General features: G+C 46.6%; 4 pseudogenes; all 4 read left to right on the forward strand.

Annotated features, from left to right (window-relative positions):
• The first annotated feature begins 1,420 nt into the window (after positions 1-1,420).
• Positions 1,421-1,622, forward strand: LOC138297583 (U2 spliceosomal RNA; annotated as a pseudogene).
• A 7,110-nt stretch (positions 1,623-8,732) lies between these two features.
• Positions 8,733-8,934, forward strand: LOC138297605 (U2 spliceosomal RNA; annotated as a pseudogene).
• Positions 8,935-15,990: 7,056 nt separating this feature from the next.
• LOC138297585 (U2 spliceosomal RNA) lies at positions 15,991-16,192 on the forward strand (annotated as a pseudogene).
• Positions 16,193-23,286: 7,094 nt separating this feature from the next.
• LOC138297586 (U2 spliceosomal RNA) lies at positions 23,287-23,488 on the forward strand (annotated as a pseudogene).
• Positions 23,489-27,158: the final 3,670 nt, after the last annotated feature.

Genomic DNA, 27,158 nt, shown 5'->3' on the forward strand with positions numbered 1-27,158 from the left:
ACAAAAAATTGCTATGTGGTCTACCAGGAAACTCACGATGGAGGGTAAGATATTAATCATCAAAACAGTATTATTGCCAATCATGCTGTACCTGGCTCTGATTTATCCCCCTTCCCGGGCCACTTTGCAGAAATGTGTTAAAATGTTTTTTTCTTACCTGTGGAGCTCCCGTATGGAAAAACTCTCAAGAATCAAAGTTTGTAAACATTGGTCCCATGGTGGTAAAACTTTTCCCGATGTCTATTTTTTCATTTATTCCAAACTCCTTTGTGCTGTTTTATCCTGTGTATCTCGTTCCCCAATGCATGCCGCTGGTTTTTTTACTCGATATTACGCAGGTGTTCTTTTACGTCGTTTTAAATTATTTCGCCCCACGAACCTCACCCCCTTATCCTATGTCCTCCCTCCCTATTTCCGACAATTACGTTTATTTCTAAAGGAGTTAGATTTTTCCGTTTTACCATTGGACACAAGTTTGAATACAAAAATTCTTAACAAATATCTTTTTGAGAAAGAACAGACAGAAACAGTCCTTTCCTTTTCGGAAGCACATACTACAGAAATCTGGTCCTCTGTGAGTCATCCCTCCCTCACACACGTGCAGAAAGACTTGGCTTGGATGAGTGTTCACGGATGTCTCCCGGTGAAAACTTTTCAGCACAGGCGGGGCCTCGCTCCTTCTGCAGTTTGCCCCCGGACTACTTGTCTTCACGAGGAAACTATTGCTCATCTTTTTTGGAACTGCAGATACGCCAAGGATTTTTGGACTTTACTACAACCGTTCTTGACTCACATAGCAGGCATTCCGTCCCTCACTTTTACGACTCTGTTGTACGGTTTGGGCCTTCCTCCCTCTCAGCGCATCGTTGCCTGGAGACTGCTGAACTGCGGCAAACAGACGCTGTGGGAAGCCCGTAATCTGCTACTTTTTGCGCACAAACATTTAACCCTCTCAGACTGTCGTAACCTTTGCCTTGACAAAGTGACTACCTATTTGTACATTGACCGCACCTTACAAGGTCAGGACAAGGCAAACCATCTTTGGCAGGTGAAAAACTGGAAGGGCTGGGTGACCTGATTCCTATTCCCCCACCCCACCTTGCCACCGGGTGTCAAACGGATTGGCACTTATATAGGCCATGAATAAAATTTTAGTTTTTCAAACCCTCCCAACCGGGAGTGGCAGTTTCAACAATAACACCAAGCCACCAGGTGTCTATGGATTGGCCCTTATATATAGGCCTTAAATAAAGTTTTAGTTTTTCCCCACCCATAAAGGGACTGGGGTTTTTTCTCTCTCACTGTTACAATATGAACAATTTTTGAACCATGCATATGTTTCTAAACATGTTTTGTAAACTATGCCTAACCATTTTTTTGAAACCTTTCTGTAAAAACTGTGTTGTATTTTCTATGACAAATACCTTCAATAAAGGATTTCAAAACAAAAAAAAAAAAAAAAAAAAAAATCTGTTCTTATCAGTTTAATATCTGATACGTCCTCTATCTGGGGACCATATATTAAATTGATTTTTGGAACAGGGAGATGGAATAGGAGCTTGCTCTGTCCACTCCACGCATCAACCTGGTATTGCAGTACCTCCAGGAATGGTGCACCTCCCCACCCGGGGAAACACATGCTGTTGAAAAAAAAGATGCAAAAGGAGCGTTTCACTGGCTTTCTGTAAAGTGGCGCTAATGTCTTTGGGTGTAAATAAAACCAACCTGGCCACTTTTTGGCAGCCGTGTCTTGTTTTATTGATTGATTGATTGATTTATTTAATTATTTATTTCGTTTTAGCCCTACCGCGTTGGTAAGACAGGAAGGAAGGAAGGGGGAGAGAGGGAGAGAGAGAGAGAGAGAGAGAGAGAGAGAGTCGGGGGGGGGAGCTGCCTGTGGCAGAACAGAAGAGCTGGACACTGTCCATGCCTTCTCTGGGTAGAAGGAAGAGGCAGAGTCCTTTGCCTTCTTTGCCTGCCCCCGAACGGCCACGAACGGCCGAGCCTTATCTATAGGCCTAAGCTACAGGGCAACAGAGTCCTGGGTAAGCGAGGGCGAGGTGCCGGCCACTTGCTGCCAGGGTGCTGTCCAGGGTGGCCAGGCCTCCCGACCAAGGGGCTGGAGGCAGTGGACAGGAAGGGGAGGGGCATGCAAAAACTAGAAACTGGGCAACGTGGGTATGCTAATGGACGCATAATGAGGCGACTGCTGAGGATTCTGGGAGCCGGAAGACCCCCGCCCCCGACGCCAGGGCCTCTTTTTCCTTTTGTCACTGGCTGAGCTCTTGCCAAGAGATGGGGAAAAGAGGCGAAAGGCCCGTGAACGGCCAAGGAAAGGACGGCGCCAGCCCGAGTCAGCCAGGGAGACCGGCCGGTGAGGTGAGAATTCTGGCCCCTCTTCGGGTTATCGCTTCTCGGCCTTTTGGCTAAGTTCAAACTTTTGTTTGAACTTAAAAAAAAGGTGAGGGTGATTTCCGACCCTTGTGGGACTGGGCCTGCGACCTCTGGCTTGACCGGAGCCTGGCTGCGTCACGCAAAGGGGACGCAAAGGGGACGAAAACTCCTCTGAAGTGATCGAATCTCTTTCTGAGTGACTTGGGGGATGGGCCTTCGTCCTCTGGCTTGTCCGGAGCAAGGCTGATGCCCCCTTGTCACAAGGATTGAGACGGATTGCACCTGCCGGTCCCTCCCGGTGTGGGGTCCCTTATCTCCTTTGAGGAGCAGTGCGAGTTTGTTCTTGCGCAGTGACCTCAGGAGATTGGGGGGGAAGCTTGTGTAACATCTGGGCTAGCCCTACCGGAGTTGACAGTAGTGCTAGGAGCTGTCCTTTTCAGGACAATTACTCCTTAGGCACTCTTTTTGCATTTTACGTTCCCCATTTTTTTTCATTTTAATTTTATTCATGTTATTATTTGATTATTTCATTTTTATAGTAAACACACGATAGTGCTTCAAGAAAGGACTATCCAGAGGTGCCTCTACAGGAGGCCCCGGACGGGGCCCTCCATCTCTCCCTGGTCATCAGGATCACTACACCGGCCTCTGGACGCAGTTCTTCGCCATCATTCTTCAACAGACCCGTTGAAAAGGAATTTCCGCGCCGCGCCATTTACCAGAGGACCTTGTTTTATCTCCCGGTAAGGCGCTTGGCACAGGACCTCCTGCTGTCCACGCCATTCTTCATGGTTTTTACTTGCGCAGTTCAGCTCCTTTGACTGAACGGACTGAAGCACCTTTTTTTAGACCTATATACCAAATATTTAATCCCCAAACCTCCTTTTTCTTCTTTCTCCCTCATCCTGTTTCCCTTTACCTTTCACTATGACGGCTGCTCTCCCCACTACGAGTCCTACTCGTAACTACGATTATATACCTAACTCAATTAGGGTTGAGGTCAACGGTGACCACCGTAAAGATAAGAATCTGTTTTTTATTGTTGAGGATTTGTTGAAAACTACCTGTGATGTTTCCCATACAGCTATAGAATGTATTCAAGATTTTTCTAATAGGGGTGTCTATGATATCACGTTTTCTAGTGCCTCTATTTGCCAACAGGTTCTAGACACTTCTAATACTGGAATCCCCCCCTCTGTGTTTTCCGGGCTTACTGTCCTCCCACTGTTTGCCCCTAAAGAAGTGGTATTGGTTGTCCACATGTACAACCCCTATACAGATCCCAGATTTATTGAAGTGTTCCTTTCCCGGTACTGTTCCAAAATTCGGGGTGGACAAAAGATTAAAAATATGTGCGGGATATGGAATGGGAAACGTAAATATTCTGTGGTTTTTAAGGAAGATTCGCAAGGTGTACGTGGGCTAGCACACCCCCCACAAACATTCACATTGGGCACAAACAAAGGTTTTTTGGTGTATTCAGGGCAACCTTTATTTTGTAGACTGTGCCAACAGTTCGGTCACACTAAAGATCAGTGTTCAGGGTCAGTTTGCCGCAATTGTGGTAGTTCCAATCACACTGCTCCTTTCTGCCCCGCCCCCAAAAAATGTAATTTATGCGGGAGCGACGACCACTTATTTAAACAATGTCCAAAAGGGAAATTCACTTATGCGCAGGCTGCTTCCACCCGTGACATTTCATCCCCCCCAAACCCAGCGCTCCCCATTACCAAACCCACTGATAACCCGGAGGCTCCCCACCCGGACCCCAACGCCATTCCCGACATTCCTGACTCACAGCTCTTAGGATGTATTGACAATCTTCCCATTTTATCCACCCACCCAGAGACAGAGGTCCCTGATGATATTACTGTTCATCCAAACTTCCCTTTGCCAATTGACCCCCATGAAATCACACAACAGATAGTACAGGAAGAACTAGATAGATTAGACGCCCAAAAAATAAAAAACAGAGCCTTAGAACAAAGACAAAAACGAGCCAAACCCCATCCCACTGACCCCACACCTCCCCCTCCAACCACAGTCATTCCCTCCGTCAGTCAGAATGAAAGCCCAGTGCCAGATTGTATTCCAGAAACACCACTAGAGGACCTAATATCACACCCACGGGCTACCACCTCGCACATAGCACCACCTGCACATGTTGTTGCATCCTCCTCTTCCCCTCAAGTATCTTTACAGAAACTTCCTGCAGCACCGGACATGGATCACAGTGGCTGGACAACGTATTTTTCCAGTAAACGTAAGACCAAAAGTACCAAGGTAACAGACACTCCTGCACCTACTCGAGCTAAGAGGCGGACGACATCCCTCGACCGCCCTTCGAGTGGGAGCCGCTACGCCCCGCTCACACACCTCTCGGACTCCGAGGAGGATCACCATCATGTGGCTCAGGAACTCAAGGTACGTACTGGCCCAGTGCCAGACTTCGAAGCCACTCCTGACCTGGAAGCTCTTTTTCCAGCTTCACTGCTTCCTGATGCCCAACGTTTCGGCACAGAGGCAGATGATCTTTCTTCTCCTGAATAAAGTATATGCCAGACCTTTTTTATTACATATTTATGCTCCTCAACATCACCTCCTGCAACGTCAGAGGTATGAGCACAAAATTGACTAGGGTTGCCATCATGGACTATTGTAAAACTTTGCCTGCTGACCTAATTTGTTTACAAGAGTGTCATATGCCCCCTTGTCTTGACTACTCCCCCTACAGCAAACATTGGACAGAGGGCCCTTCCGTGTGGTCAGGTGGACCAAACAAAAATGACGGAATAGCACTCCTTTTCCGAAACAAACATTGGCAGATAACAGGGGAAAAGATTTTGTCACCTGGGCGTGCACTCCTTCTCTCTTTACAAATGGATGGGGTTTCCATGAGAGTATGTACTATCTACGCCCCAGCTCAGAAAGTGGAGAGAGAACACTTATTCCATGTGATCAAGCCGTTTCTCACAGGTACTATTCCGCTGCTATTGGTTGGTGACTTTAACTGTATCATGCATCTCAGCGATCGTCAGGGTCAGCAAAATACTTATTCACTGGATGTCACCTCAAAAGTTTTAAAGACGTTGTTGTACGATGTGGACCTGTATGATACCTATGCTAAACATTATTCTCCAGGCACCTGCTTCACCTGGGAAGCTGTTCACGGTCACGCACGTTCTCGCATAGACTTTGTTTTTGCCTCAAAAACTTTAGTTGCCACCAAGTGCTGCTTGACCCCAGTGGCTTTCTCTGATCACCGTTGCCTCCATGTCACCTTCGAACTTCCTGCACACCCAATCAGAGGTCCTGGTTATTGGAAGCTCAATTGCCAACTGCTGGAGAACGCCTTGATTTGCCAAAAATATAGACGCTGCTATGCCAAATGGGCACAGAATAAAACCCTCTTTTCATCCAACTATCAATGGTGGAGGTGGGTGAAATGCAAAACTAAAATGTTTTTCCAATCACAGGCAGCTCTTCTTCGGAAAGAAGTTTGGGCGCAGTTCCAACATCTTCAGCGACGACTTCTAGTGCTACAACAGCTGAGTGACGCAGGGAAAGATGTCAGTGAGGAAGTGCGACACGTTAAAACGGCCCAAACACTTTGGCTGCACCGCAAAGGTAAATCGCTCATTTTTCAGTCCCGAGTTCAACATTATCAAGAGGACGAAAAATGTACTTCTTTCTTTTTCCAAAAAGCAAAACAAAGTCATAAGCTTATTACGGTCCTCCAAAATTCTGATGGTGTCCCCTGCCATGGTCTTACACACTGTAAACAAATTGCCTTTCAATTTTATCAAACATTATACACTCCACACAACCCCCTACCCACCACACAGGAATTAGATACATATTGCCAAACCATCATTACAGAACTTTCAGATGCCCATCAGTCCAACCTTGCCGCCCCCTTCACTGGGGAAGAATATCTTAGTGCAATCACCACTGCTAAACGGGGCTCCAGTCCGGGCCTCGATGGTCTTCCATGGGAATTTTATAGGACTTTTTGGGATCTCATTTGTACAGACTTTATGACCATGATAACCACCAGCTTTCAAAATAGGGATTTAACTTCTGACTTCTCCAAAGGGGTCATTACACTCCTACATAAAAAAGGAGATGAAACCTCTCTCCAAAACTGGCGACCCATCTCCCTCTTAAACATTGATTATAAATTAGTGTCCAAAATTCTGGCCCGGCGACTCAGTTCCGTGATGGGCACCTGCATACACCCAGATCAAACTTGTGCCTTGCGTGGACGTCACATAACGGATAGCCTCACTACCCTCCGGGACGTAATATACTATACCCAAGAACGTCACATCCCCCTAGGTGTCTTAAGTTTAGATTTCCAAAAAGCTTTCGATAGGGTTTCCCATCAATACATGTTCAAGGTATTACGTAAATTTAAAGTTCCTGACCCCTTTATACACATGGTTTCTACTTTATATGCCCAAGCTAACAGTGTTATCAATATCAATGGTGTTCATACCCCGGAACTGTTTATACATGCGGGAGTCCGGCAGGGCTGCCCCCTGTCCCCAATCCTATTTATTAGTGCATTGGAACCTTTTTTAAGTCACCTCCGTGCTGAACCCCTCCTTACAGGCACATTTGTCCCCGGAGGGTCAGGTATCCCGGCAAAAGTAGTGGCTTACATGGATGATGTTACTGTTTTCTGTGCTACCCCAAAGGCAGTTCGTAGTGCTGTCCAGCATGTTTCTTCCTTTCAGCCACTGTCAGGACTAGGTCTGAATTTGGACAAATGTGTGTGCCTTACATTGGGCCCATGGGACCATATGGCAAAACTGCCAGTATCGGTAACCAGTCAACCTACAAAAATTCTTGGAATATACTTTGCAGGGAACGGTCACGAAACAAAAAACTGGGTGACTGTTTACGAAAAAATGTCACAAAAAATTGCTATGTGGTCTACCAGGAAACTCACGATGGAGGGTAAGATATTAATCATCAAAACAGTATTATTGCCAATCATGCTGTACCTGGCTCTGATTTATCCCCCTTCCCGGGCCACTTTGCAGAAATGTGTTAAAATGTTTTTTTCTTACCTGTGGAGCTCCCGTATGGAAAAACTCTCAAGAATCAAAGTTTGTAAACATTGGTCCCATGGTGGTAAAACTTTTCCCGATGTCTATTTTTTCATTTATTCCAAACTCCTTTGTGCTGTTTTATCCTGTGTATCTCGTTCCCCAATGCATGCCGCTGGTTTTTTTACTCGATATTACGCAGGTGTTCTTTTACGTCGTTTTAAATTATTTCGCCCCACGAACCTCACCCCCTTATCCTATGTCCTCCCTCCCTATTTCCGACAATTACGTTTATTTCTAAAGGAGTTAGATTTTTCCGTTTTACCATTGGACACAAGTTTGAATACAAAAATTCTTAACAAATATCTTTTTGAGAAAGAACAGACAGAAACAGTCCTTTCCTTTTCGGAAGCACATACTACAGAAATCTGGTCCTCTGTGAGTCATCCCTCCCTCACACACGTGCAGAAAGACTTGGCTTGGATGAGTGTTCACGGATGTCTCCCGGTGAAAACTTTTCAGCACAGGCGGGGCCTCGCTCCTTCTGCAGTTTGCCCCCGGACTACTTGTCTTCACGAGGAAACTATTGCTCATCTTTTTTGGAACTGCAGATACGCCAAGGATTTTTGGACTTTACTACAACCGTTCTTGACTCACATAGCAGGCATTCCGTCCCTCACTTTTACGACTCTGTTGTACGGTTTGGGCCTTCCTCCCTCTCAGCGCATCGTTGCCTGGAGACTGCTGAACTGCGGCAAACAGACGCTGTGGGAAGCCCGTAATCTGCTACTTTTTGCGCACAAACATTTAACCCTCTCAGACTGTCGTAACCTTTGCCTTGACAAAGTGACTACCTATTTGTACATTGACCGCACCTTACAAGGTCAGGACAAGGCAAACCATCTTTGGCAGGTGAAAAACTGGAAGGGCTGGGTGACCTGATTCCTATTCCCCCACCCCACCTTGCCACCGGGTGTCAAACGGATTGGCACTTATATAGGCCATGAATAAAATTTTAGTTTTTCAAACCCTCCCAACCGGGAGTGGCAGTTTCAACAATAACACCAAGCCACCAGGTGTCTATGGATTGGCCCTTATATATAGGCCTTAAATAAAGTTTTAGTTTTTCCCCACCCATAAAGGGACTGGGGTTTTTTCTCTCTCACTGTTACAATATGAACAATTTTTGAACCATGCATATGTTTCTAAACATGTTTTGTAAACTATGCCTAACCATTTTTTTGAAACCTTTCTGTAAAAACTGTGTTGTATTTTCTATGACAAATACCTTCAATAAAGGATTTCAAAACAAAAAAAAAAAAAAAAAAAAAAATCTGTTCTTAGCAGTTTAATATCTGATACGTCCTCTATCTGGGGACCATATATTAAATTGATTTTTGGAACAGGGAGATGGAATAGGAGCTTGCTCTGTCCACTCCACGCATCAACCTGGTATTGCAGTACCTCCAGGAATGGTGCACCTCCCCACCCGGGGAAACACATGCTGTTGAAAAAAAAGATGCAAAAGGAGCGTTTCACTGGCTTTCTGTAAAGTGGCGCTAATGTCTTTGGGTGTAAATAAAACCAACCTGGCCACTTTTTGGCAGCCGTGTCTTGTTTTATTGATTGATTGATTGATTGATTTAATTATTTATTTCGTTTTAGCCCTACCGCGTTGGTAAGACAGGAAGGAAGGAAGGGGGAGAGAGGGAGAGAGGGAGAGAGAGAGAGAGAGAGAGAGAGAGAGAGAGAGTCGGGGGGGGGAGCTGCCTGTGGCAGAACAGAAGAGCTGGACACTGTCCATGCCTTCTCTGGGTAGAAGGAAGAGGCAGAGTCCTTTGCCTTCTTTGCCTGCCCCCGAACGGCCACGAACGGCCGAGCCTTATCTATAGGCCTAAGCTACAGGGCAACAGAGTCCTGGGTAAGCGAGGGCGAGGTGCCGGCCACTTGCTGCCAGGGTGCTGTCCAGGGTGGCCAGGCCTCCCGACCAAGGGGCTGGAGGCAGTGGACAGGAAGGGGAGGGGCATGCAAAAACTAGAAACTGGGCAACGTGGGTATGCTAATGGACGCATAATGAGGCGACTGCTGAGGATTCTGGGAGCCGGAAGACCCCCGCCCCCGACGCCAGGGCCTCTTTTTCCTTTTGTCACTGGCTGAGCTCTTGCCAAGAGATGGGGAAAAGAGGCGAAAGGCCCGTGAACGGCCAAGGAAAGGACGGCGCCAGCCCGAGTCAGCCAGGGAGACCGGCCGGTGAGGTGAGAATTCTGGCCCCTCTTCGGGTTATCGCTTCTCGGCCTTTTGGCTAAGTTCAAACTTTTGTTTGAACTTAAAAAAAAGGTGAGGGTGATTTCCGACCCTTGTGGGACTGGGCCTGCGACCTCTGGCTTGACCGGAGCCTGAAGTGATCGAATCTCTTTCTGAGTGACTTGGGGGATGGGCCTTCGTCCTCTGGCTTGTCCGGAGCAAGGCTGATGCCCCCTTGTCACAAGGATTGAGACGGATTGCACCTGCCGGTCCCTCCCGGTGTGGGGTCCCTTATCTCCTTTGAGGAGCAGTGCGAGTTTGTTCTTGCGCAGTGACCTCAGGAGATTGGGGGGGAAGCTTGTGTAACATCTGGGCTAGCCCTACCGGAGTTGACAGTAGTGCTAGGAGCTGTCCTTTTCAGGACAATTACTCCTTAGGCACTCTTTTTGCATTTTACGTTCCCCATTTTTTTTCATTTTAATTTTATTCATGTTATTATTTGATTATTTCATTTTTATAGTAAACACACTATCCAGAGGTGCCTCTACAGGAGGCCCCGGACGGGGCCCTCCATCTCTCCCTGGTCATCAGGATCACTACACCGGCCTCTGGACGCAGTTCTTCGCCGTCATTCTTCAACAGACCCGTTGAAAAGGAATTTCCGCGCCGCGCCATTTACCAGAGGACCTTGTTTTATCTCCCGGTAAGGCGCTTGGCACAGGACCTCCTGCTGTCCACGCCATTCTTCATGGTTTTTACTTGCGCAGTTCAGCTCCTTTGACTGAACGGACTGAAGCACCTTTTTTTAGACCTATATACCAAATATTTAATCCCCAAACCTCCTTTTTCTTCTTTCTCCCTCATCCTGTTTCCCTTTACCTTTCACTATGACGGCTGCTCTCCCCACTACGAGTCCTACTCGTAACTACGATTATATACCTAACTCAATTAGGGTTGAGGTCAACGGTGACCACCGTAAAGATAAGAATCTGTTTTTTATTGTTGAGGATTTGTTGAAAACTACCTGTGATGTTTCCCATACAGCTATAGAATGTATTCAAGATTTTTCTAATAGGGGTGTCTATGATATCACGTTTTCTAGTGCCTCTATTTGCCAACAGGTTCTAGACACTTCTAATACTGGAATCCCCCCCTCTGTGTTTTCCGGGCTTACTGTCCTCCCACTGTTTGCCCCTAAAGAAGTGGTATTGGTTGTCCACATGTACAACCCCTATACAGATCCCAGATTTATTGAAGTGTTCCTTTCCCGGTACTGTTCCAAAATTCGGGGTGGACAAAAGATTAAAAATATGTGCGGGATATGGAATGGGAAACGTAAATATTCTGTGGTTTTTAAGGAAGATTCGCAAGGTGTACGTGGGCTAGCACACCCCCCACAAACATTCACATTGGGCACAAACAAAGGTTTTTTGGTGTATTCAGGGCAACCTTTATTTTGTAGACTGTGCCAACAGTTCGGTCACACTAAAGATCAGTGTTCAGGGTCAGTTTGCCGCAATTGTGGTAGTTCCAATCACACTGCTCCTTTCTGCCCCGCCCCCAAAAAATGTAATTTATGCGGGAGCGACGACCACTTATTTAAACAATGTCCAAAAGGGAAATTCACTTATGCGCAGGCTGCTTCCACCCGTGACATTTCATCCCCCCCAAACCCAGCGCTCCCCATTACCAAACCCACTGATAACCCGGAGGCTCCCCACCCGGACCCCAACGCCATTCCCGACATTCCTGACTCACAGCTCTTAGGATGTATTGACAATCTTCCCATTTTATCCACCCACCCAGAGACAGAGGTCCCTGATGATATTACTGTTCATCCAAACTTCCCTTTGCCAATTGACCCCCATGAAATCACACAACAGATAGTACAGGAAGAACTAGATAGATTAGACGCCCAAAAAATAAAAAACAGAGCCTTAGAACAAAGACAAAAACGAGCCAAACCCCATCCCACTGACCCCACACCTCCCCCTCCAACCACAGTCATTCCCTCCGTCAGTCAGAATGAAAGCCCAGTGCCAGATTGTATTCCAGAAACACCACTAGAGGACCTAATATCACACCCACGGGCTACCACCTCGCACATAGCACCACCTGCACATGTTGTTGCATCCTCCTCTTCCCCTCAAGTATCTTTACAGAAACTTCCTGCAGCACCGGACATGGATCACAGTGGCTGGACAACGTATTTTTCCAGTAAACGTAAGACCAAAAGTACCAAGGTAACAGACACTCCTGCACCTACTCGAGCTAAGAGGCGGACGACATCCCTCGACCGCCCTTCGAGTGGGAGCCGCTACGCCCCGCTCACACACCTCTCGGACTCCGAGGAGGATCACCATCATGTGGCTCAGGAACTCAAGGTACGTACTGGCCCAGTGCCAGACTTCGAAGCCACTCCTGACCTGGAAGCTCTTTTTCCAGCTTCACTGCTTCCTGATGCCCAACGTTTCGGCACAGAGGCAGATGATCTTTCTTCTCCTGAATAAAGTATATGCCAGACCTTTTTTATTACATATTTATGCTCCTCAACATCACCTCCTGCAACGTCAGAGGTATGAGCACAAAATTGACTAGGGTTGCCATCATGGACTATTGTAAAACTTTGCCTGCTGACCTAATTTGTTTACAAGAGTGTCATATGCCCCCTTGTCTTGACTACTCCCCCTACAGCAAACATTGGACAGAGGGCCCTTCCGTGTGGTCAGGTGGACCAAACAAAAATGACGGAATAGCACTCCTTTTCCGAAACAAACATTGGCAGATAACAGGGGAAAAGATTTTGTCACCTGGGCGTGCACTCCTTCTCTCTTTACAAATGGATGGGGTTTCCATGAGAGTATGTACTATCTACGCCCCAGCTCAGAAAGTGGAGAGAGAACACTTATTCCATGTGATCAAGCCGTTTCTCACAGGTACTATTCCGCTGCTATTGGTTGGTGACTTTAACTGTATCATGCATCTCAGCGATCGTCAGGGTCAGCAAAATACTTATTCACTGGATGTCACCTCAAAAGTTTTAAAGACGTTGTTGTACGATGTGGACCTGTATGATACCTATGCTAAACATTATTCTCCAGGCACCTGCTTCACCTGGGAAGCTGTTCACGGTCACGCACGTTCTCGCATAGACTTTGTTTTTGCCTCAAAAACTTTAGTTGCCACCAAGTGCTGCTTGACCCCAGTGGCTTTCTCTGATCACCGTTGCCTCCATGTCACCTTCGAACTTCCTGCACACCCAATCAGAGGTCCTGGTTATTGGAAGCTCAATTGCCAACTGCTGGAGAACGCCTTGATTTGCCAAAAATATAGACGCTGCTATGCCAAATGGGCACAGAATAAAACCCTCTTTTCATCCAACTATCAATGGTGGAGGTGGGTGAAATGCAAAACTAAAATGTTTTTCCAATCACAGGCAGCTCTTCTTCGGAAAGAAGTTTGGGCGCAGTTCCAACATCTTCAGCGACGACTTCTAGTGCTACAACAGCTGAGTGACGCAGGGAAAGATGTCAGTGAGGAAGTGCGACACGTTAAAACGGCCCAAACACTTTGGCTGCACCGCAAAGGTAAATCGCTCATTTTTCAGTCCCGAGTTCAACATTATCAAGAGGACGAAAAATGTACTTCTTTCTTTTTCCAAAAAGCAAAACAAAGTCATAAGCTTATTACGGTCCTCCAAAATTCTGATGGTGTCCCCTGCCATGGTCTTACACACTGTAAACAAATTGCCTTTCAATTTTATCAAACATTATACACTCCACACAACCCCCTACCCACCACACAGGAATTAGATACATATTGCCAAACCATCATTACAGAACTTTCAGATGCCCATCAGTCCAACCTTGCCGCCCCCTTCACTGGGGAAGAATATCTTAGTGCAATCACCACTGCTAAACGGGGCTCCAGTCCGGGCCTCGATGGTCTTCCATGGGAATTTTATAGGACTTTTTGGGATCTCATTTGTACAGACTTTATGACCATGATAACCACCAGCTTTCAAAATAGGGATTTAACTTCTGACTTCTCCAAAGGGGTCATTACACTCCTACATAAAAAAGGAGATGAAACCTCTCTCCAAAACTGGCGACCCATCTCCCTCTTAAACATTGATTATAAATTAGTGTCCAAAATTCTGGCCCGGCGACTCAGTTCCGTGATGGGCACCTGCATACACCCAGATCAAACTTGTGCCTTGCGTGGACGTCACATAACGGATAGCCTCACTACCCTCCGGGACGTAATATACTATACCCAAGAACGTCACATCCCCCTAGGTGTCTTAAGTTTAGATTTCCAAAAAGCTTTCGATAGGGTTTCCCATCAATACATGTTCAAGGTATTACGTAAATTTAAAGTTCCTGACCCCTTTATACACATGGTTTCTACTTTATATGCCCAAGCTAACAGTGTTATCAATATCAATGGTGTTCATACCCCGGAACTGTTTATACATGCGGGAGTCCGGCAGGGCTGCCCCCTGTCCCCAATCCTATTTATTAGTGCATTGGAACCTTTTTTAAGTCACCTCCGTGCTGAACCCCTCCTTACAGGCACATTTGTCCCCGGAGGGTCAGGTATCCCGGCAAAAGTAGTGGCTTACATGGATGATGTTACTGTTTTCTGTGCTACCCCAAAGGCAGTTCGTAGTGCTGTCCAGCATGTTTCTTCCTTTCAGCCACTGTCAGGACTAGGTCTGAATTTGGACAAATGTGTGTGCCTTACATTGGGCCCATGGGACCATATGGCAAAACTGCCAGTATCGGTAACCAGTCAACCTACAAAAATTCTTGGAATATACTTTGCAGGGAACGGTCACGAAACAAAAAACTGGGTGACTGTTTACGAAAAAATGTCACAAAAAATTGCTATGTGGTCTACCAGGAAACTCACGATGGAGGGTAAGATATTAATCATCAAAACAGTATTATTGCCAATCATGCTGTACCTGGCTCTGATTTATCCCCCTTCCCGGGCCACTTTGCAGAAATGTGTTAAAATGTTTTTTTCTTACCTGTGGAGCTCCCGTATGGAAAAACTCTCAAGAATCAAAGTTTGTAAACATTGGTCCCATGGTGGTAAAACTTTTCCCGATGTCTATTTTTTCATTTATTCCAAACTCCTTTGTGCTGTTTTATCCTGTGTATCTCGTTCCCCAATGCATGCCGCTGGTTTTTTTACTCGATATTACGCAGGTGTTCTTTTACGTCGTTTTAAATTATTTCGCCCCACGAACCTCACCCCCTTATCCTATGTCCTCCCTCCCTATTTCCGACAATTACGTTTATTTCTAAAGGAGTTAGATTTTTCCGTTTTACCATTGGACACAAGTTTGAATACAAAAATTCTTAACAAATATCTTTTTGAGAAAGAACAGACAGAAACAGTCCTTTCCTTTTCGGAAGCACATACTACAGAAATCTGGTCCTCTGTGAGTCATCCCTCCCTCACACACGTGCAGAAAGACTTGGCTTGGATGAGTGTTCACGGATGTCTCCCGGTGAAAACTTTTCAGCACAGGCGGGGCCTCGCTCCTTCTGCAGTTTGCCCCCGGACTACTTGTCTTCACGAGGAAACTATTGCTCATCTTTTTTGGAACTGCAGATACGCCAAGGATTTTTGGACTTTACTACAACCGTTCTTGACTCACATAGCAGGCATTCCGTCCCTCACTTTTACGACTCTGTTGTACGGTTTGGGCCTTCCTCCCTCTCAGCGCATCGTTGCCTGGAGACTGCTGAACTGCGGCAAACAGACGCTGTGGGAAGCCCGTAATCTGCTACTTTTTGCGCACAAACATTTAACCCTCTCAGACTGTCGTAACCTTTGCCTTGACAAAGTGACTACCTATTTGTACATTGACCGCACCTTACAAGGTCAGGACAAGGCAAACCATCTTTGGCAGGTGAAAAACTGGAAGGGCTGGGTGACCTGATTCCTATTCCCCCACCCCACCTTGCCACCGGGTGTCAAACGGATTGGCACTTATATAGGCCATGAATAAAATTTTAGTTTTTCAAACCCTCCCAACCGGGAGTGGCAGTTTCAACAATAACACCAAGCCACCAGGTGTCTATGGATTGGCCCTTATATATAGGCCTTAAATAAAGTTTTAGTTTTTCCCCACCCATAAAGGGACTGGGGTTTTTTCTCTCTCACTGTTACAATATGAACAATTTTTGAACCATGCATATGTTTCTAAACATGTTTTGTAAACTATGCCTAACCATTTTTTTGAAACCTTTCTGTAAAAACTGTGTTGTATTTTCTATGACAAATACCTTCAATAAAGGATTTCAAAACAAAAAAAAAAAAAAAAAAAAAAATCTGTTCTTATCAGTTTAATATCTGATACGTCCTCTATCTGGGGACCATATATTAAATTGATTTTTGGAACAGGGAGATGGAATAGGAGCTTGCTCTGTCCACTCCACGCATCAACCTGGTATTGCAGTACCTCCAGGAATGGTGCACCTCCCCACCCGGGGAAACACATGCTGTTGAAAAAAAAGATGCAAAAGGAGCGTTTCACTGGCTTTCTGTAAAGTGGCGCTAATGTCTTTGGGTGTAAATAAAACCAACCTGGCCACTTTTTGGCAGCCGTGTCTTGTTTTATTGATTGATTGATTGATTTATTTAATTATTTATTTCGTTTTTAGCCCTACCGCGTTGGTAAGACAGGAAGGAAGGAAGGGGGAGAGAGGGAGAGAGAGAGAGAGAGAGAGAGAGTCGGGGGGGGGAGCTGCCTGTGGCAGAACAGAAGAGCTGGACACTGTCCATGCCTTCTCTGGGTAGAAGGAAGAGGCAGAGTCCTTTGCCTTCTTTGCCTGCCCCCGAACGGCCACGAACGGCCGAGCCTTATCTATAGGCCTAAGCTACAGGGCAACAGAGTCCTGGGTAAGCGAGGGCGAGGTGCCGGCCACTTGCTGCCAGGGTGCTGTCCAGGGTGGCCAGGCCTCCCGACCAAGGGGCTGGAGGCAGTGGACAGGAAGGGGAGGGGCATGCAAAAACTAGAAACTGGGCAACGTGGGTATGCTAATGGACGCATAATGAGGCGACTGCTGAGGATTCTGGGAGCCGGAAGACCCCCGCCCCCGACGCCAGGGCCTCTTTTTCCTTTTGTCACTGGCTGAGCTCTTGCCAAGAGATGGGGAAAAGAGGCGAAAGGCCCGTGAACGGCCAAGGAAAGGACGGCGCCAGCCCGAGTCAGCCAGGGAGACCGGCCGGTGAGGTGAGAATTCTGGCCCCTCTTCGGGTTATCGCTTCTCGGCCTTTTGGCTAAGTTCAAACTTTTGTTTGAACTTAAAAAAAAGGTGAGGGTGATTTCCGACCCTTGTGGGACTGGGCCTGCGACCTCTGGCTTGACCGGAGCCTGGCTGCGTCACGCAAAGGGGACGAAAACTCCTCTGAAGTGATCGAATCTCTTTCTGAGTGACTTGGGGGATGGGCCTTCGTCCTCTGGCTTGTCCGGAGCAAGGCTGATGCCCCCTTGTCACAAGGATTGAGACGGATTGCACCTGCCGGTCCCTCCCGGTGTGGGGTCCCTTATCTCCTTTGAGGAGCAGTGCGAGTTTGTTCTTGCGCAGTGACCTCAGGAGATTGGGGGGGAAGCTTGTGTAACATCTGGGCTAGCCCTACCGGAGTTGACAGTAGTGCTAGGAGCTGTCCTTTTCAGGACAATTACTCCTTAGGCACTCTTTTTGCATTTTACGTTCCCCATTTTTTTTCATTTTAATTTTATTCATGTTATTATTTGATTATTTCATTTTTATAGTAAACACACGATAGTGCTTCAAGAAAGGACTATCCAGAGGTGCCTCTACAGGAGGCCCCGGACGGGGCCCTCCATCTCTCCCTGGTCATCAGGATCACTACACCGGCCTCTGGACGCAGTTCTTCGCCATCATTCTTCAACAGACCCGTTGAAAAGGAATTTCCGCGCCGCGCCATTTACCAGAGGACCTTGTTTTATCTCCCGGTAAGGCGCTTGGCACAGGACCTCCTGCTGTCCACGCCATTCTTCATGGTTTTTACTTGCGCAGTTCAGCTCCTTTGACTGAACGGACTGAAGCACCTTTTTTTAGACCTATATACCAAATATTTAATCCCCAAACCTCCTTTTTCTTCTTTCTCCCTCATCCTGTTTCCCTTTACCTTTCACTATGACGGCTGCTCTCCCCACTACGAGTCCTACTCGTAACTACGATTATATACCTAACTCAATTAGGGTTGAGGTCAACGGTGACCACCGTAAAGATAAGAATCTGTTTTTTATTGTTGAGGATTTGTTGAAAACTACCTGTGATGTTTCCCATACAGCTATAGAATGTATTCAAGATTTTTCTAATAGGGGTGTCTATGATATCACGTTTTCTAGTGCCTCTATTTGCCAACAGGTTCTAGACACTTCTAATACTGGAATCCCCCCCTCTGTGTTTTCCGGGCTTACTGTCCTCCCACTGTTTGCCCCTAAAGAAGTGGTATTGGTTGTCCACATGTACAACCCCTATACAGATCCCAGATTTATTGAAGTGTTCCTTTCCCGGTACTGTTCCAAAATTCGGGGTGGACAAAAGATTAAAAATATGTGCGGGATATGGAATGGGAAACGTAAATATTCTGTGGTTTTTAAGGAAGATTCGCAAGGTGTACGTGGGCTAGCACACCCCCCACAAACATTCACATTGGGCACAAACAAAGGTTTTTTGGTGTATTCAGGGCAACCTTTATTTTGTAGACTGTGCCAACAGTTCGGTCACACTAAAGATCAGTGTTCAGGGTCAGTTTGCCGCAATTGTGGTAGTTCCAATCACACTGCTCCTTTCTGCCCCGCCCCCAAAAAATGTAATTTATGCGGGAGCGACGACCACTTATTTAAACAATGTCCAAAAGGGAAATTCACTTATGCGCAGGCTGCTTCCACCCGTGACATTTCATCCCCCCCAAACCCAGCGCTCCCCATTACCAAACCCACTGATAACCCGGAGGCTCCCCACCCGGACCCCAACGCCATTCCCGACATTCCTGACTCACAGCTCTTAGGATGTATTGACAATCTTCCCATTTTATCCACCCACCCAGAGACAGAGGTCCCTGATGATATTACTGTTCATCCAAACTTCCCTTTGCCAATTGACCCCCATGAAATCACACAACAGATAGTACAGGAAGAACTAGATAGATTAGACGCCCAAAAAATAAAAAACAGAGCCTTAGAACAAAGACAAAAACGAGCCAAACCCCATCCCACTGACCCCACACCTCCCCCTCCAACCACAGTCATTCCCTCCGTCAGTCAGAATGAAAGCCCAGTGCCAGATTGTATTCCAGAAACACCACTAGAGGACCTAATATCACACCCACGGGCTACCACCTCGCACATAGCACCACCTGCACATGTTGTTGCATCCTCCTCTTCCCCTCAAGTATCTTTACAGAAACTTCCTGCAGCACCGGACATGGATCACAGTGGCTGGACAACGTATTTTTCCAGTAAACGTAAGACCAAAAGTACCAAGGTAACAGACACTCCTGCACCTACTCGAGCTAAGAGGCGGACGACATCCCTCGACCGCCCTTCGAGTGGGAGCCGCTACGCCCCGCTCACACACCTCTCGGACTCCGAGGAGGATCACCATCATGTGGCTCAGGAACTCAAGGTACGTACTGGCCCAGTGCCAGACTTCGAAGCCACTCCTGACCTGGAAGCTCTTTTTCCAGCTTCACTGCTTCCTGATGCCCAACGTTTCGGCACAGAGGCAGATGATCTTTCTTCTCCTGAATAAAGTATATGCCAGACCTTTTTTATTACATATTTATGCTCCTCAACATCACCTCCTGCAACGTCAGAGGTATGAGCACAAAATTGACTAGGGTTGCCATCATGGACTATTGTAAAACTTTGCCTGCTGACCTAATTTGTTTACAAGAGTGTCATATGCCCCCTTGTCTTGACTACTCCCCCTACAGCAAACATTGGACAGAGGGCCCTTCCGTGTGGTCAGGTGGACCAAACAAAAATGACGGAATAGCACTCCTTTTCCGAAACAAACATTGGCAGATAACAGGGGAAAAGATTTTGTCACCTGGGCGTGCACTCCTTCTCTCTTTACAAATGGATGGGGTTTCCATGAGAGTATGTACTATCTACGCCCCAGCTCAGAAAGTGGAGAGAGAACACTTATTCCATGTGATCAAGCCGTTTCTCACAGGTACTATTCCGCTGCTATTGGTTGGTGACTTTAACTGTATCATGCATCTCAGCGATCGTCAGGGTCAGCAAAATACTTATTCACTGGATGTCACCTCAAAAGTTTTAAAGACGTTGTTGTACGATGTGGACCTGTATGATACCTATGCTAAACATTATTCTCCAGGCACCTGCTTCACCTGGGAAGCTGTTCACGGTCACGCACGTTCTCGCATAGACTTTGTTTTTGCCTCAAAAACTTTAGTTGCCACCAAGTGCTGCTTGACCCCAGTGGCTTTCTCTGATCACCGTTGCCTCCATGTCACCTTCGAACTTCCTGCACACCCAATCAGAGGTCCTGGTTATTGGAAGCTCAATTGCCAACTGCTGGAGAACGCCTTGATTTGCCAAAAATATAGACGCTGCTATGCCAAATGGGCACAGAATAAAACCCTCTTTTCATCCAACTATCAATGGTGGAGGTGGGTGAAATGCAAAACTAAAATGTTTTTCCAATCACAGGCAGCTCTTCTTCGGAAAGAAGTTTGGGCGCAGTTCCAACATCTTCAGCGACGACTTCTAGTGCTACAACAGCTGAGTGACGCAGGGAAAGATGTCAGTGAGGAAGTGCGACACGTTAAAACGGCCCAAACACTTTGGCTGCACCGCAAAGGTAAATCGCTCATTTTTCAGTCCCGAGTTCAACATTATCAAGAGGACGAAAAATGTACTTCTTTCTTTTTCCAAAAAGCAAAACAAAGTCATAAGCTTATTACGGTCCTCCAAAATTCTGATGGTGTCCCCTGCCATGGTCTTACACACTGTAAACAAATTGCCTTTCAATTTTATCAAACATTATACACTCCACACAACCCCCTACCCACCACACAGGAATTAGATACATATTGCCAAACCATCATTACAGAACTTTCAGATGCCCATCAGTCCAACCTTGCCGCCCCCTTCACTGGGGAAGAATATCTTAGTGCAATCACCACTGCTAAACGGGGCTCCAGTCCGGGCCTCGATGGTCTTCCATGGGAATTTTATAGGACTTTTTGGGATCTCATTTGTACAGACTTTATGACCATGATAACCACCAGCTTTCAAAATAGGGATTTAACTTCTGACTTCTCCAAAGGGGTCATTACACTCCTACATAAAAAAGGAGATGAAACCTCTCTCCAAAACTGGCGACCCATCTCCCTCTTAAACATTGATTATAAATTAGTGTCCAAAATTCTGGCCCGGCGACTCAGTTCCGTGATGGGCACCTGCATACACCCAGATCAAACTTGTGCCTTGCGTGGACGTCACATAACGGATAGCCTCACTACCCTCCGGGACGTAATATACTATACCCAAGAACGTCACATCCCCCTAGGTGTCTTAAGTTTAGATTTCCAAAAAGCTTTCGATAGGGTTTCCCATCAATACATGTTCAAGGTATTACGTAAATTTAAAGTTCCTGACCCCTTTATACACATGGTTTCTACTTTATATGCCCAAGCTAACAGTGTTATCAATATCAATGGTGTTCATACCCCGGAACTGTTTATACATGCGGGAGTCCGGCAGGGCTGCCCCCTGTCCCCAATCCTATTTATTAGTGCATTGGAACCTTTTTTAAGTCACCTCCGTGCTGAACCCCTCCTTACAGGCACATTTGTCCCCGGAGGGTCAGGTATCCCGGCAAAAGTAGTGGCTTACATGGATGATGTTACTGTTTTCTGTGCTACCCCAAAGGCAGTTCGTAGTGCTGTCCAGCATGTTTCTTCCTTTCAGCCACTGTCAGGACTAGGTCTGAATTTGGACAAATGTGTGTGCCTTACATTGGGCCCATGGGACCATATGGCAAAACTGCCAGTATCGGTAACCAGTCAACCTACAAAAATTCTTGGAATATACTTTGCAGGGAACGGTCACGAAACAAAAAACTGGGTGACTGTTTACGAAAAAATGTCACAAAAAATTGCTATGTGGTCTACCAGGAAACTCACGATGGAGGGTAAGATATTAATCATCAAAACAGTATTATTGCCAATCATGCTGTACCTGGCTCTGATTTATCCCCCTTCCCGGGCCACTTTGCAGAAATGTGTTAAAATGTTTTTTTCTTACCTGTGGAGCTCCCGTATGGAAAAACTCTCAAGAATCAAAGTTTGTAAACATTGGTCCCATGGTGGTAAAACTTTTCCCGATGTCTATTTTTTCATTTATTCCAAACTCCTTTGTGCTGTTTTATCCTGTGTATCTCGTTCCCCAATGCATGCCGCTGGTTTTTTTACTCGATATTACGCAGGTGTTCTTTTACGTCGTTTTAAATTATTTCGCCCCACGAACCTCACCCCCTTATCCTATGTCCTCCCTCCCTATTTCCGACAATTACGTTTATTTCTAAAGGAGTTAGATTTTTCCGTTTTACCATTGGACACAAGTTTGAATACAAAAATTCTTAACAAATATCTTTTTGAGAAAGAACAGACAGAAACAGTCCTTTCCTTTTCGGAAGCACATACTACAGAAATCTGGTCCTCTGTGAGTCATCCCTCCCTCACACACGTGCAGAAAGACTTGGCTTGGATGAGTGTTCACGGATGTCTCCCGGTGAAAACTTTTCAGCACAGGCGGGGCCTCGCTCCTTCTGCAGTTTGCCCCCGGACTACTTGTCTTCACGAGGAAACTATTGCTCATCTTTTTTGGAACTGCAGATACGCCAAGGATTTTTGGACTTTACTACAACCGTTCTTGACTCACATAGCAGGCATTCCGTCCCTCACTTTTACGACTCTGTTGTACGGTTTGGGCCTTCCTCCCTCTCAGCGCATCGTTGCCTGGAGACTGCTGAACTGCGGCAAACAGACGCTGTGGGAAGCCCGTAATCTGCTACTTTTTGCGCACAAACATTTAACCCTCTCAGACTGTCGTAACCTTTGCCTTGACAAAGTGACTACCTATTTGTACATTGACCGCACCTTACAAGGTCAGGACAAGGCAAACCATCTTTGGCAGGTGAAAAACTGGAAGGGCTGGGTGACCTGATTCCTATTCCCCCACCCCACCTTGCCACCGGGTGTCAAACGGATTGGCACTTATATAGGCCATGAATAAAATTTTAGTTTTTCAAACCCTCCCAACCGGGAGTGGCAGTTTCAACAATAACACCAAGCCACCAGGTGTCTATGGATTGGCCCTTATATATAGGCCTTAAATAAAGTTTTAGTTTTTCCCCACCCATAAAGGGACTGGGGTTTTTTCTCTCTCACTGTTACAATATGAACAATTTTTGAACCATGCATATGTTTCTAAACATGTTTTGTAAACTATGCCTAACCATTTTTTTGAAACCTTTCTGTAAAAACTGTGTTGTATTTTCTATGACAAATACCTTCAATAAAGGATTTCAAAACAAAAAAAAAAAAAAAAAAAAAAATCTGTTCTTATCAGTTTAATATCTGATACGTCCTCTATCTGGGGACCATATATTAAATTGATTTTTGGAACAGGGAGATGGAATAGGAGCTTGCTCTGTCCACTCCACGCATCAACCTGGTATTGCAGTACCTCCAGGAATGGTGCACCTCCCCACCCGGGGAAACACATGCTGTTGAAAAAAAAGATGCAAAAGGAGCGTTTCACTGGCTTTCTGTAAAGTGGCGCTAATGTCTTTGGGTGTAAATAAAACCAACCTGGCCACTTTTTGGCAGCCGTGTCTTGTTTTATTGATTGATTGATTGATTTATTTAATTATTTATTTCGTTTTAGCCCTACCGCGTTGGTAAGACAGGAAGGAAGGAAGGGGGAGAGAGGGAGAGAGGGAGAGAGGGAGAGAGAGAGAGAGAGAGAGAGAGAGAGAGAGAGAGAGAGAGTCGGGGGGGGGAGCTGCCTGTGGCAGAACAGAAGAGCTGGACACTGTCCATGCCTTCTCTGGGTAGAAGGAAGAGGCAGAGTCCTTTGCCTCCTTTGCCTGCCCCCGAACGGCCACGAACGGCCGAGCCTTATCTATAGGCCTAAGCTACAGGGCAACAGAGTCCTGGGTAAGCGAGGGCGAGGTGCCGGCCACTTGCTGCCAGGGTGCTGTCCAGGGTGGCCAGGCCTCCCGACCAAGGGGCTGGAGGCAGTGGACAGGAAGGGGAGGGGCATGCAAAAACTAGAAACTGGGCAACGTGGGTATGCTAATGGACGCATAATGAGGCGACTGCTGAGGATTCTGGGAGCCGGAAGACCCCCGCCCCCGACGCCAGGGCCTCTTTTTCCTTTTGTCACTGGCTGAGCTCTTGCCAAGAGATGGGGAAAAGAGGCGAAAGGCCCGTGAACGGCCAAGGAAAGGACGGCGCCAGCCCGAGTCAGCCAGGGAGACCGGCCGGTGAGGTGAGAATTCTGGCCCCTCTTCGGGTTATCGCTTCTCGGCCTTTTGGCTAAGTTCAAACTTTTGTTTGAACTTAAAAAAAAGGTGAGGGTGATTTCCGACCCTTGTGGGACTGGGCCTGCGACCTCTGGCTTGACCGGAGCCTGAAGTGATCGAATCTCTTTCTGAGTGACTTGGGGGATGGGCCTTCGTCCTCTGGCTTGTCCGGAGCAAGGCTGATGCCCCCTTGTCACAAGGATTGAGACGGATTGCACCTGCCGGTCCCTCCCGGTGTGGGGTCCCTTATCTCCTTTGAGGAGCAGTGCGAGTTTGTTCTTGCGCAGTGACCTCAGGAGATTGGGGGGGAAGCTTGTGTAACATCTGGGCTAGCCCTACCGGAGTTGACAGTAGTGCTAGGAGCTGTCCTTTTCAGGACAATTACTCCTTAGGCACTCTTTTTGCATTTTACGTTCCCCATTTTTTTTCATTTTAATTTTATTCATGTTATTATTTGATTATTTCATTTTTATAGTAAACACACGATAGTGCTTCAAGAAAGGACTATCCAGAGGTGCCTCTACAGGAGGCCCCGGACGGGGCCCTCCATCTCTCCCTGGTCATCAGGATCACTACACCGGCCTCTGGACGCAGTTCTTCGCCGTCATTCTTCAACAGACCCGTTGAAAAGGAATTTCCGCGCCGCGCCATTTACCAGAGGACCTTGTTTTATCTCCCGGTAAGGCGCTTGGCACAGGACCTCCTGCTGTCCACGCCATTCTTCATGGTTTTTACTTGCGCAGTTCAGCTCCTTTGACTGAACGGACTGAAGCACCTTTTTTTAGACCTATATACCAAATATTTAATCCCCAAACCTCCTTTTTCTTCTTTCTCCCTCATCCTGTTTCCCTTTACCTTTCACTATGACGGCTGCTCTCCCCACTACGAGTCCTACTCGTAACTACGATTATATACCTAACTCAATTAGGGTTGAGGTCAACGGTGACCACCGTAAAGATAAGAATCTGTTTTTTATTGTTGAGGATTTGTTGAAAACTACCTGTGATGTTTCCCATACAGCTATAGAATGTATTCAAGATTTTTCTAATAGGGGTGTCTATGATATCACGTTTTCTAGTGCCTCTATTTGCCAACAGGTTCTAGACACTTCTAATACTGGAATCCCCCCCTCTGTGTTTTCCGGGCTTACTGTCCTCCCACTGTTTGCCCCTAAAGAAGTGGTATTGGTTGTCCACATGTACAACCCCTATACAGATCCCAGATTTATTGAAGTGTTCCTTTCCCGGTACTGTTCCAAAATTCGGGGTGGACAAAAGATTAAAAATATGTGCGGGATATGGAATGGGAAACGTAAATATTCTGTGGTTTTTAAGGAAGATTCGCAAGGTGTACGTGGGCTAGCACACCCCCCACAAACATTCACATTGGGCACAAACAAAGGTTTTTTGGTGTATTCAGGGCAACCTTTATTTTGTAGACTGTGCCAACAGTTCGGTCACACTAAAGATCAGTGTTCAGGGTCAGTTTGCCGCAATTGTGGTAGTTCCAATCACACTGCTCCTTTCTGCCCCGCCCCCAAAAAATGTAATTTATGCGGGAGCGACGACCACTTATTTAAACAATGTCCAAAAGGGAAATTCACTTATGCGCAGGCTGCTTCCACCCGTGACATTTCATCCCCCCCAAACCCAGCGCTCCCCATTACCAAACCCACTGATAACCCGGAGGCTCCCCACCCGGACCCCAACGCCATTCCCGACATTCCTGACTCACAGCTCTTAGGATGTATTGACAATCTTCCCATTTTATCCACCCACCCAGAGACAGAGGTCCCTGATGATATTACTGTTCATCCAAACTTCCCTTTGCCAATTGACCCCCATGAAATCACACAACAGATAGTACAGGAAGAACTAGATAGATTAGACGCCCAAAAAATAAAAAACAGAGCCTTAGAACAAAGACAAAAACGAGCCAAACCCCATCCCACTGACCCCACACCTCCCCCTCCAACCACAGTCATTCCCTCCGTCAGTCAGAATGAAAGCCCAGTGCCAGATTGTATTCCAGAAACACCACTAGAGGACCTAATATCACACCCACGGGCTACCACCTCGCACATAGCACCACCTGCACATGTTGTTGCATCCTCCTCTTCCCCTCAAGTATCTTTACAGAAACTTCCTGCAGCACCGGACATGGATCACAGTGGCTGGACAACGTATTTTTCCAGTAAACGTAAGACCAAAAGTACCAAGGTAACAGACACTCCTGCACCTACTCGAGCTAAGAGGCGGACGACATCCCTCGACCGCCCTTCGAGTGGGAGCCGCTACGCCCCGCTCACACACCTCTCGGACTCCGAGGAGGATCACCATCATGTGGCTCAGGAACTCAAGGTACGTACTGGCCCAGTGCCAGACTTCGAAGCCACTCCTGACCTGGAAGCTCTTTTTCCAGCTTCACTGCTTCCTGATGCCCAACGTTTCGGCACAGAGGCAGATGATCTTTCTTCTCCTGAATAAAGTATATGCCAGACCTTTTTTATTACATATTTATGCTCCTCAACATCACCTCCTGCAACGTCAGAGGTATGAGCACAAAATTGACTAGGGTTGCCATCATGGACTATTGTAAAACTTTGCCTGCTGACCTAATTTGTTTACAAGAGTGTCATATGCCCCCTTGTCTTGACTACTCCCCCTACAGCAAACATTGGACAGAGGGCCCTTCCGTGTGGTCAGGTGGACCAAACAAAAATGACGGAATAGCACTCCTTTTCCGAAACAAACATTGGCAGATAACAGGGGAAAAGATTTTGTCACCTGGGCGTGCACTCCTTCTCTCTTTACAAATGGATGGGGTTTCCATGAGAGTATGTACTATCTAC

The sequence above is a fragment of the Pleurodeles waltl genome, chromosome 5 (genome assembly GCF_031143425.1).
Source record: "Pleurodeles waltl isolate 20211129_DDA chromosome 5, aPleWal1.hap1.20221129, whole genome shotgun sequence".
NCBI classification, from domain to species: domain Eukaryota; kingdom Metazoa; phylum Chordata; class Amphibia; order Caudata; family Salamandridae; genus Pleurodeles; species Pleurodeles waltl.